We start from the raw sequence: 10431 nt of genomic DNA on the forward strand, positions 1-10431 counted from the left end.
GGTTATTCTGGGAAAACAAGAAATGATTAATATATAGTGAGTAGCACACTTGAGGTTTATATAAGTTGTTATAGATAACCAAGATCTTTCATGAATAAATCTCTTTTTTTAATGTTTGACACATAATGTTTCGGGGTCATTTCAGATCCCTTCATTTGGTGAACTGACAGCTGATGCTATGACATCGATCCTGTGATGTCGTAACTGTGCTATGACATCTCACTGGATGTGACATCACAATCACAGGCAAGGGTACAGTTGCAAAATTAAACGAAATCAACCTGTAGGTTGAAGTTTGGTTACAATTCAGAAAGGAATGGACTATTTACGTGAGATAAGCGCATGCGTGCTTGCCTCATTCTTTAAAAACTGAATGGACACATTTATGAGTATTCATATTTGGGTGGGGTAAAACGAGTACTTTGGGAGGGCACGTGCATACTCCATTCCTTTCAGAGACTATGTAGAATTATAATCAAACTTCAACCTACGGGTAGGTTTCGTTTACAATTCTATGACGTCTCTCGTATCCACGCGAAATTTGAAAACAGTTGAACAAAAAAATTTCCATCATGAATACATTTTAATGTCAGTCGACAGCCGTTTTCATCAACTCCTTACGCCGGTCTGTGTGCCTTAAACACACCGGTATCAACACCTGCTTTCTGCAACCCTTCAACCAGCTTTAAACCACTTTCCTATTCCACTTCCCCAAAAGTCGTTGTCATTTAGAGTTATTGCTCCTGCATATAGCTCTCCAACTATGAAGATAGCGCCTCCGAGACATGATGTTATTGAAATGGGAAAGCAATGCTGCTGCATATGTAAAGGTCATCGGGGTAAACAACTTGGTTCCCGGACGACATCCATTCGGTCCCACCAAGGAAGGATTTAACACAACCATTGCTTCGCCGATTACGACTTGAGAAAGATTTTTCTTTCAGTAAACACACAAGGGTGTCACACAACACACGGCCTTGTGGTCTCTGGTAGTTCCCAAGGAGTTGTTTGTCAGTTCTTTGTAAAGTCAGCTTTTTGTAAATACGTTTTCAACCACACAAAGATCACAGTCCTGATAAGCCACAAGTTCTACTGGCAAAACATGGGTGCCAGGTTTAGATTGCTTAACAGGTTCAGTAATTACGAACACAACCTTCTCAGTTAATTTTCTCATGTTATCAAAACTGAGCAGCTTCAAAGTCTGACATCCCTGTCCACTGATTAACCCTAGCAACATCACAAGTTTAAGGATAGATCAATAAACTCTGAAGTTTTCTGACTTTCAATGAAATTTAAAACACTTTCAGCATCCCATATTGAATAACGAGGCATAGTAAGTTTAACTTCATAGTCCTTCCATCAAGCGACACACTTGAGGATGTTCCCATTCCCCATCTAGTCATCATAGTATTATGCATATGCTGAAAGGTGGGAAAATAGACGTTATATTCTTTCAAGAAAATATTGAAACAGTCAACGAGAAGTGATTCTGGGTCTGGCAAAAATGAGAGATGTGAGTTTCACTTGATTGTTTAACCATGAGTCAAATAAGTGAACATTTGGAGACTGATCAGGTCGTTTACACAATCTGGAGAATATTTCACCATTCAGTTTCCATCCTATGTCTATGCGTCGAGGCTCAAAGTCCGCCCAACGTTATGAATCCCCGGCATACGAGCAGCAGTCAGCTAAACATTTTCAGACATACATTATTCTCATATCTGTTCTGAAACCTGATTTCACAACTGAAAATGCCTAATTCCCATATATGAGAGATGCAATAGATAGGAGTTGTGTTTTCACTAAGGATTTTGATACTCTGATCTCTAACTTCCCTCTGAAAAGAATTTTGATGCCATTAAGAATGCATGTAACTCCACGTAACTGATATGCAGACATGCTTCCTGAGGAGTCCACTGCCCACAGGTACCAGAAACATGACCTTTTTTCTCAGATGCAAGGTTTTCGAGTTTCGTAAGTTTCCTAGGACTGAGCATTGCCCATTAGCAAAGCATGAGTATGGATAGAGCGTTCCTTCCCATTCAAATCTGAAGATATTTCCTATCTTTTTCTAATACAGGAACACAATAATGATCATATTTCAGGTCAACTGATGCCATGTACCAGTTCTGTCGCATAAGCGTGATAGCTGGAAACAAGGAATCCATTTTAAAGTGGTGGTATCGGACATGTTTGTCATTAATAATTTTTTTTCAAATTCAGAATCATTCGGAATGTATTGTCTTTCTTAGGTGAAAGAAACATATTTGAAATGCATTCTCCAGATTCATGTTCAGTCAACTCAATAACCTTTTTACTCAATAACTTTTCTATTTTCGAGGTTACAAGTTCCTTTTCGCATTCACTAAAATATAACGCTTGGTAATCTTACTGGTATTACCACTACTGGTAATCAATACTGGTGCGTTTTACTGTGTCTAAAACTTCTGGGTTACAGGTCAGTCGTTGTCAGTTTTCTATATAATCACAGTCTACCTGCTTGAAAGACTTGTTTTGTTTCCAATAACTGATAAGATTTGTGTTATTACTCACCTGTAAGCTGGTAGAGGAGTCTACTGTTCACCACCCCCACCCCCACCCCCACCCCTCTTTTCTTCCTGGAGAATTCTTGCCTGTTTTGGTAACAACTGCCGACAGGAACCCGATATCGCACTGTAGGTTAAACATAGACCATGGATCTACACGTACGTCGTATATATAGAGTATTAGACCATGGATCTACACGTACGTCGTATATATAGAGTATTAGACCATGGAGCTACACGTACGTCGTATATATAGAGTATTAAAATACACGACGTGCGTGTACATGTATGATGTATGTTTAACCTACAGTGCGATATCGGGTTCCTGTGCAACTGCCTTGACGCTGTCGATTGGCTTAAAAATGTTTTCTCTGGGGATTGTTTCTGTGATCAATTTTCATCACGCCATCAATCTTGCTCATGTTCTTGACATCCTTCAGCAAAATGCAGAATTTAAGCACAGTCAATTTCTCACAGCTGTTTTTTTGTTTTGTTTTGTTTGTTTTTGTTTGTTTTTGTTTGTTTTTGTTTTGTTTGTTTTTTTGTTGTTGTTGTTTTTTTTTTTGGGGGGGGTGTCGATGGTATTTCTCATTGAGATGTTTTATCTGTTGACAATTTCCCAGAGAAACGTTTCTCAAGTATTCTCGACAGTTCAGCAGACACGGGGTACGAGGTACAGTAACATCTTCAACGCCATAACTTTGACGCAGACCTCCAAAAAAAGAGTCACATGACATTGCGTCTCCATCGCCCGCGTCGGGAACCGGAGACGACGACCTGGAAGGCTTATTCCTAATAATTCCGTGACATCGTCATCATGGGGCAAACCAACGGAGTCAGTTTTCTGCAGCTTGTTGGAAGCAGTATTGGTATCCATCCTCGCGCGTTTACCCGGGTTGTGACTAAGAGCGGTGGTCGACTGCCAGGCATCATTCATGTGTGCCACTGATGCTGCCATCTTCGACATATTCTCGCTCATTTGTCCCAGGAAACCCATAATGGCTTTAATTTCAGAGAATTTTGAAGCCATTGAGTCATCTTTCAACAAGAAATCCTCATCGGTGGTAGCGCACACCTCCGGCTAAAGTTCAATGTCCAAATAGACACACTTGGTCGAGGGTCCCGCCACTTTCTTGCATAACGTGTTCACGTTGTATACAAAACCACGGTAAAAACAGTCAACAGTGAAGGAAAATATGACAAACTTTCGCAAGTATGTCTTCTTGATTTTAAAGGCTAAAAAGGACTGCTAGGTTGACCGACATCCTACACTCTCGGGCATGCAGCCTGAATGAGGCTAGTACGGATGCGCTTATATCAAGTAAATACTAATGACGTCAGCGACGTAGTAAAAGTGTAGTTAAAAACTCGACCCCTTACGTAATGATGATGAAATTATGCTAGAGTTGAAAGTTCAAAGTTGAAAGTTAATAAACGCTGATGATGAATTTATGCTAGATTTGAACCCCAAAAAGTTAAACCACAGTTATTAGTGGTTGTTAATTACACAATGATTGCTACATGCATCTCAGAATAAATAGATAAGTGCCTTATGATGTATCAAACGTCCATCCTGAGTTAATTGAGAGGTCCCACCCACTTTGCTGATTGATATCTTGGTCACGATTTATGACCAATTTGTGTCTTGTAATTTCTACCGCCTCTTGTATTTTTCACAGAGGCCAGTCATTGTTGCTAGACGAAAGTACCCTTATGTTATTCCACAAGATTACATGGTTAGGGTTATTTGACCCAAAAACGTTGTGTGTCAAAGATGACAAGAAGACTTATCCATAAAATTGGCCATATATGCTGGCAGTCTGTAAATAATTGTGTCTGGACCAGACAATCCAGTCATGAGCATTGATCTACAAAACTGACATGTGTTAACAAAGTCAGCAAACCTTGGCAAGTCAATCCAGCCATTGAGTAAGTGAAAGCCTATGGTTTTATGCAGCTTGTAGCAATATACCAGCAATATCATGATGGGGAACACCAGAAATAGGCTCCATAGTACCCATGTGGGGAATCAAACCTTGGTCTTCAGTGTGATGAGGGAATGCATTAACCACTTGGCTATCCCATCACCATCCCCCTACCCACAATCCACTGATTGTTGTCATAAGCATTGTTACAATAACATGGATGAAAAGAGTCAGCAAGACATCATCTGCCTCTAACACAAACAGAACTATACTGTCACATGATTTCATTCCACCCACAAATAATAACTGACTCTACAATCATCATCTGGTGTCTATCCCCAGATGCAACCAATTTGACTCAAGCATTCTTCAATGTCATCAAAGAATGACACAATCACTGAAATCACTGGTCACTGTCATCCATTTTAATCAGCTTCTTAATAATTGGCATTCAGTACTGATGATCTGTTCTGATCAAGAATTCCCACTGAAAATATATAACAGCATTAAGTTTTATTTACATTATGCATGATAAGAAACCACATTAGCAATTCTCACTATATACACAAATACATTCACTCTGCACTAATCAGTCTCTGTGCTAAACCTGTTACATCAGCGCTCAAAGTACCTGCCAACCCGTCTGCCTAGGACAGGCTATTTTCAACACGGACTGCCAGATTCTCAAATTCACTAGCCCGACGGTCAGGTTAAAAATTAGACATGTATGTGAAGATATTTTGTTGCAAGTAAGTTTGGGTTTCAGGGCTGGAAAGTTTGCATTTAACCTGCAAACCAGCCCTGTACTCTGGCTAAAATGTTTGTGAGTTTCATACACTAGTTACTCACTATGATCATATACAGTCACACATATTATTCATTTAATCACATAAATCACACGCTATTCACAATCGATTGTTTCTGTTCAGCACAGTCTGAGGAATATCCTTCTTTGATTTTAGTGAGTCAACGTCGGCTGCATCCTTGCCAATATCTTCACTGATGATTCGTTCAATTCGTTCTTCCTTAATCCCCTTTTCTTTCCAAGGGGTCTCTTTGTCACCTCTCATATAACGTTCCGTTTTGTACCCAACATAACCGACGACAGCAGCAACGGGCCAAGTAATGTACACTGCATATGTCCGCATAAATCCCATCACAAGGGGCCACATGATGAGTCAAGACTGGCTGTTCTTTTTTGGGATGTGTCGAGCAAACCTCAGCTGCAACAGCAAGTGAGTTAGTACAGTTTTATGCCTCTTTTAGCAATATTCAAGCTACATCACAGCAGTTGAGGCCTAAATGAACTTCAGATATTGTGCCTTGTAGGGAATCGAACATGGGTCTTTGGCGTGACAAACAAAAGCTTAACCACTAAGCTACCACACTGATTAGCTGCAACCAAAATATTAACAACATAAATCTGTGAACAACTGAAGATAATTCCTGATATCTCATCTTGATTTTATCATCAAACCTATGCACAATGAGTAATCAGGGAAGGAAATGGTTCACTCTCACTAAGCCAGGGACCAAAAATGTCTTGTTAAAACAATGTTGCACTAAGGCTATGTGAGAGATGCGAGCCAGGCAATTAGCATTGGCCACTGAAGCGTGAGCCTTTGTTTAAGTGCTATAGTTTATATCTATAATGCAACACAATTTAAGATGTATGCATGTGTATGTGTGTTTTTATGTAATATTAAAACCTTCCAAAGTTTCCCATTAGACCGCTGGACCTGTTGAGTGGACAATAATCATTGGTGCTGTCCATACTTCACATGTTCAAAATTACATTTGTAAATTTACACAAATATCTATACAAAATTCACTGGCCACTATGCAAACTTATCACTTAGAGCGCCCACTAGACCAGTGCAAATTTTGCACACTGGTGAGTTGAATTTAAGGCCAATTTGAACTGTATTCCAGTCGGATCACTGCGTATCAGCTTTAAGTTGAGAAAGCCCACAGTGATATAAATCTCAGACATTTATTTTACGAAATAAACCTGTTAACATAGGTATGGTGCTGACAGACCTGAGAACATAATCATCATGAATTCAAACACAAGATCACAGGTTTCTGGCAAGCAAAAGGGAGAAATAAGGAGGCTATGTATAAACATGATAAAATGCCTAATGCTGCTCATCAACAGCTTTCATCCATGCCACAACCTGACAGCTTACTCAGTGTATAGCAACAGGGTTTAATTCAGCCCTCAACATTACGGCACTTATACTTAATGGTCATGTGTGTGTGTGTGTAGCCACTTGTACTAGACTCAGTGTTACTGGCCCTCTGTGATAGTGAGTGAATTTAGTTTTATGCCTCATTCAGCAATAATTCAGTTATATCGCAGCGGTCTGCGAATAGTCATGGCTGGACCTGAGAATTTCTGTAATATGCCTGATCTGTAAGTTTCCAGTTACCCCACTTCTGACAGGTCATGTCAGATGATACCTAAGTCAAAAATGGAATAGTCTAAACATATAATGGAGTCTGGATCAGGCAATCCAGTGATCAATGACCACAAGCATGATCTTCGATCTAATTTATGTTGTTCTGAAAATCCATCAACACCCTTGTTGTGTGAGGACTTGAGTTCTGTTGAAAGAACCGTAACGGAAGATGTCCAGCAAACATGGGAACAACATTCCTGTGAACAACAGCAGATACTCGGTGCTGGAAGACATGAATGCTCATTACCCCAATGCTAAACACATGCACAGCCATGTTTATGTGAAAGATGACATCAGGACATGTCTGAAAAGTCAAATATACATCACTGCATATGTCACCAATGTTGGCCCCCATATCAGCAGTCAATTCCAGCAGCCTGAAGGCAACACCTAGTCGTATTCCTGGAAAGACCTTTTTCAGATGCGTTTCTTTTGCTGTTCAGTATATCATGCCATGGGGTTACCTCATATTTTGCAAATTGTTGTGATAAATCAACTTTTGCAGATTGATCCTTTGCATTTTGATTCAAAACGTCTGAGCGTTTCAAATTGAGAGCTTGGGGCAATTGGGCGAAAATGAGTAACTGTACGATAATTACTCCTGACAAATGCAAACTGCCATTCGTTTGCAGTTTAAGATACCGGGTTTGTTTATGAATTCTGATTGTATTCATGGAAAATGTCTTTAGGCAGAAGTGCAACTGCATTGTTTTGGAGGGCTTACAGTGAATTCGTAGACCAGACTGGTTCATAAACATGGACACCCGTAGACGGATTGAGTGGTGAATTCATAGATGCTAGTAAATGATGTTAGCATCAACATCATTGGAGATGAAAATTGGTATTATGACATTAGTGTAAACAAAAAGTGTTTGAGTTTTGTGAAATAAACAATATACTAGGTAAGTATGATTGGTGTTGCAATAAAAACATGATTAGCGGCGTCCAAGTAATAAAATAATTATTTCAGCTCTATCACTGACCCGGATCCCCAACCACTGCCCGATGACCATCAGCCTCAACCTGAATGGACTGTTCTTCCCACTGGCAGAAAGCATGGCAAACCATTATACTCGGACTTCGTATCGCAGCATTCATGGTATCGCGGCAAACGGTATTTCCGGTTTTCCGATCGAGACACGCCTCCTAGAGATCATTTGCATATGTAAATCGGCAGTCAGACGTCAGTCGCTTGTTTACATTTTGGAAAACAAGCACGATGCATCAAATCTTTATAAGTATTATCCAGGAGAAATGTTAACATTAAATTCTGGAATCTTTTGGAATCTGTTTCAACCCGATCCATGAAATAATTGCAATAATATTTATGTGTCGTTTATGACACTTCCCACTTGATCTGAACTAGGTCGCCTGCATCTGATTGATGCCATATAAGGTAACGGAAGTGACATTAGGAGCTATATTAATCTACCGGTGGATGGCAAAATTTGTAATACAAATAAGGAAAGAAAATGTAATATGATCCCTGATCAATGAAAGCGAATTTGCACACTCAAACAAAATAGAAATTGAGAAAGAATTTTATTGTACTCCTGTACACATAATTATTTATTCATATTCTCTCATGATTTAACATCATATTTTGCATTGAAATATGGTTGAAATCATGCCTAAAGTATAAAATCAAACAATATATGAAATAATATAGAACATTACAATGAAAATGAAATATTTTAAGATATTACATTTTCTGAAATATTCTTTTCTCTTTTTTATTAAAATATTCTTAAAAAGAAATCATTTTTGAAAATATAATTTCAATTTAAAAAATCATATTTACTCAAAGCTAAGAGAAAACTCAATTTTTCTGCTAAGGCAAGGCGACAGTATGATCCTGTTAGCTTGCGACAAGCATTTGCTGCCACCCCTATCTTGTCATAGTGAAGTGGGCTCAGTGTGACAAGTGTCAGCACTGGACCCATTTGTCATTTTGCACTGACATCACTTGTGTCTTAGGCGCCACAGTGAATTTCTCTGTCCACATTGTGAATAAATTCTCTAAATGACTGTGAAACTAATTTGATTGAACATTTGTGCATTCTGTGTTTGGAAGCCTGGTGATTTCCCGGGATAATGTTTCATTACGGACACAGTTTTGTGCAATTTGGATAGCCAAAAAATATCTCAACCTTTTTCACATTGAGGGGAGTAAAGAAATTTCATTTTCTTTCCCTATTTCCTTTGGCAATCCGAGTTTTAGTGTTTACCACGATACGATGGAGTCATCTCCTTCAGTAAATATTAAGCTGCTTCGTTCGTCTAATGGCTCTCGCTGAAACACTATCAAAGTTAAAATAATATTTTCTACACAAATTTACTAATTAAATGTCATGGTAATCGGATTTCATGATGAAAAAGGCCATATAAGTTCCAAATTCTATTGACGATTACGGATATGCTAAGTATCGCGATACAACGAGGTCGCAGGCTACTACCAGATAACAAAGGATTTTCCTACATCATCCAGGAATCATGCATTAACACTGAATAGAGTATTTTGTAGTTTCCTGTTGGGTATATAACACATAAGCCTAGAGATTTATCAAATTCTTATGCTTGTAAATTAATATTATTCAATTATTTATAGAGTACAGGTCTACGACATCACCGTCTACGATATCAACGCAAGCTACTGAGCGCGCTGCTGTATGCTTAGCCCTTGGCACAGGAACCCGATATCCCACTGTAGGTTAAACATAGACCATAGATATACACTCACGTCATATATATCAATATATATATACAGACGTGAGTGTATATCTATGGTCTATGTTTAACCTAGAGTGCGATATCGGGTTCCTGTGGCCCTTGGGCACCCCGCTTCTAGTCTAGATCCTTAGGGTTAGTGAGTAAAGGTTAGGGTTGGCTTACCTTTGGTGCGAGTATATCCATCAAAATAGCAGGAAAAAGTGCTCCCACAACTTTAGTCTTTACAGTTTCCGGTTATATGAATGACATGGATTGCAAAAACACCTTCCCTTTTCCAACCCACCTGTGGCTGTGGACCCGCCCTTCATGTGATCGGAGACTTTTTAAATAAATTATTATATCGTCCCTAATGTGATATGATCAATGACATGGTGAAAAACATACATGCCGTCACGTCGGATCCCACTGTCAGGTTACGATGTGTGCATCTCTGTGAGCATGATACAACTCAATAACATGTTGCCGAAGACAACAAGCTCCTCACAGCAATAGTTCACTTGTGGATCACTATACACAGTTAGTCACACGCTGAGAAGGAGCTATGGAACGGGAGGTAACTCTAAACGTGCACCACACCAGCCACGTTTTAGTAAAACATACGTTTGAACTATAGCAATTGCCCTTCGTGCATAAAACGCCATTTTCATGAAATAAATTTCAGTAATAAATAAAGAACGAAAATATAAGTAGAAGTCAATGAATTCAATATGTGTACCTGGTGGCGTATTTACGAAATGTGGTAATTTTGATAGCTTTACCTTCAGCTGT

General features: G+C 39.1%; 1 long non-coding RNA gene across 1 annotated transcript; it reads right to left on the reverse strand.

Annotated features, from left to right (window-relative positions):
- Positions 1-4969: 4969 nt before the first annotated feature.
- On the reverse strand, positions 4970-10184 carry LOC137294288 (uncharacterized). Its single transcript, XR_010957514.1, has 2 exons — positions 10048-10184; positions 4970-5694 (listed from the first exon to the last, which is right to left on the reverse strand). It is a non-coding gene; the product is annotated as an uncharacterized lncRNA (long non-coding RNA).
- Between the last annotated feature and the right edge of the window lie 247 nt (positions 10185-10431).

The sequence above is a fragment of the Haliotis asinina genome, chromosome 8 (genome assembly GCF_037392515.1).
Source record: "Haliotis asinina isolate JCU_RB_2024 chromosome 8, JCU_Hal_asi_v2, whole genome shotgun sequence".
Taxonomy (NCBI): domain Eukaryota; kingdom Metazoa; phylum Mollusca; class Gastropoda; order Lepetellida; family Haliotidae; genus Haliotis; species Haliotis asinina.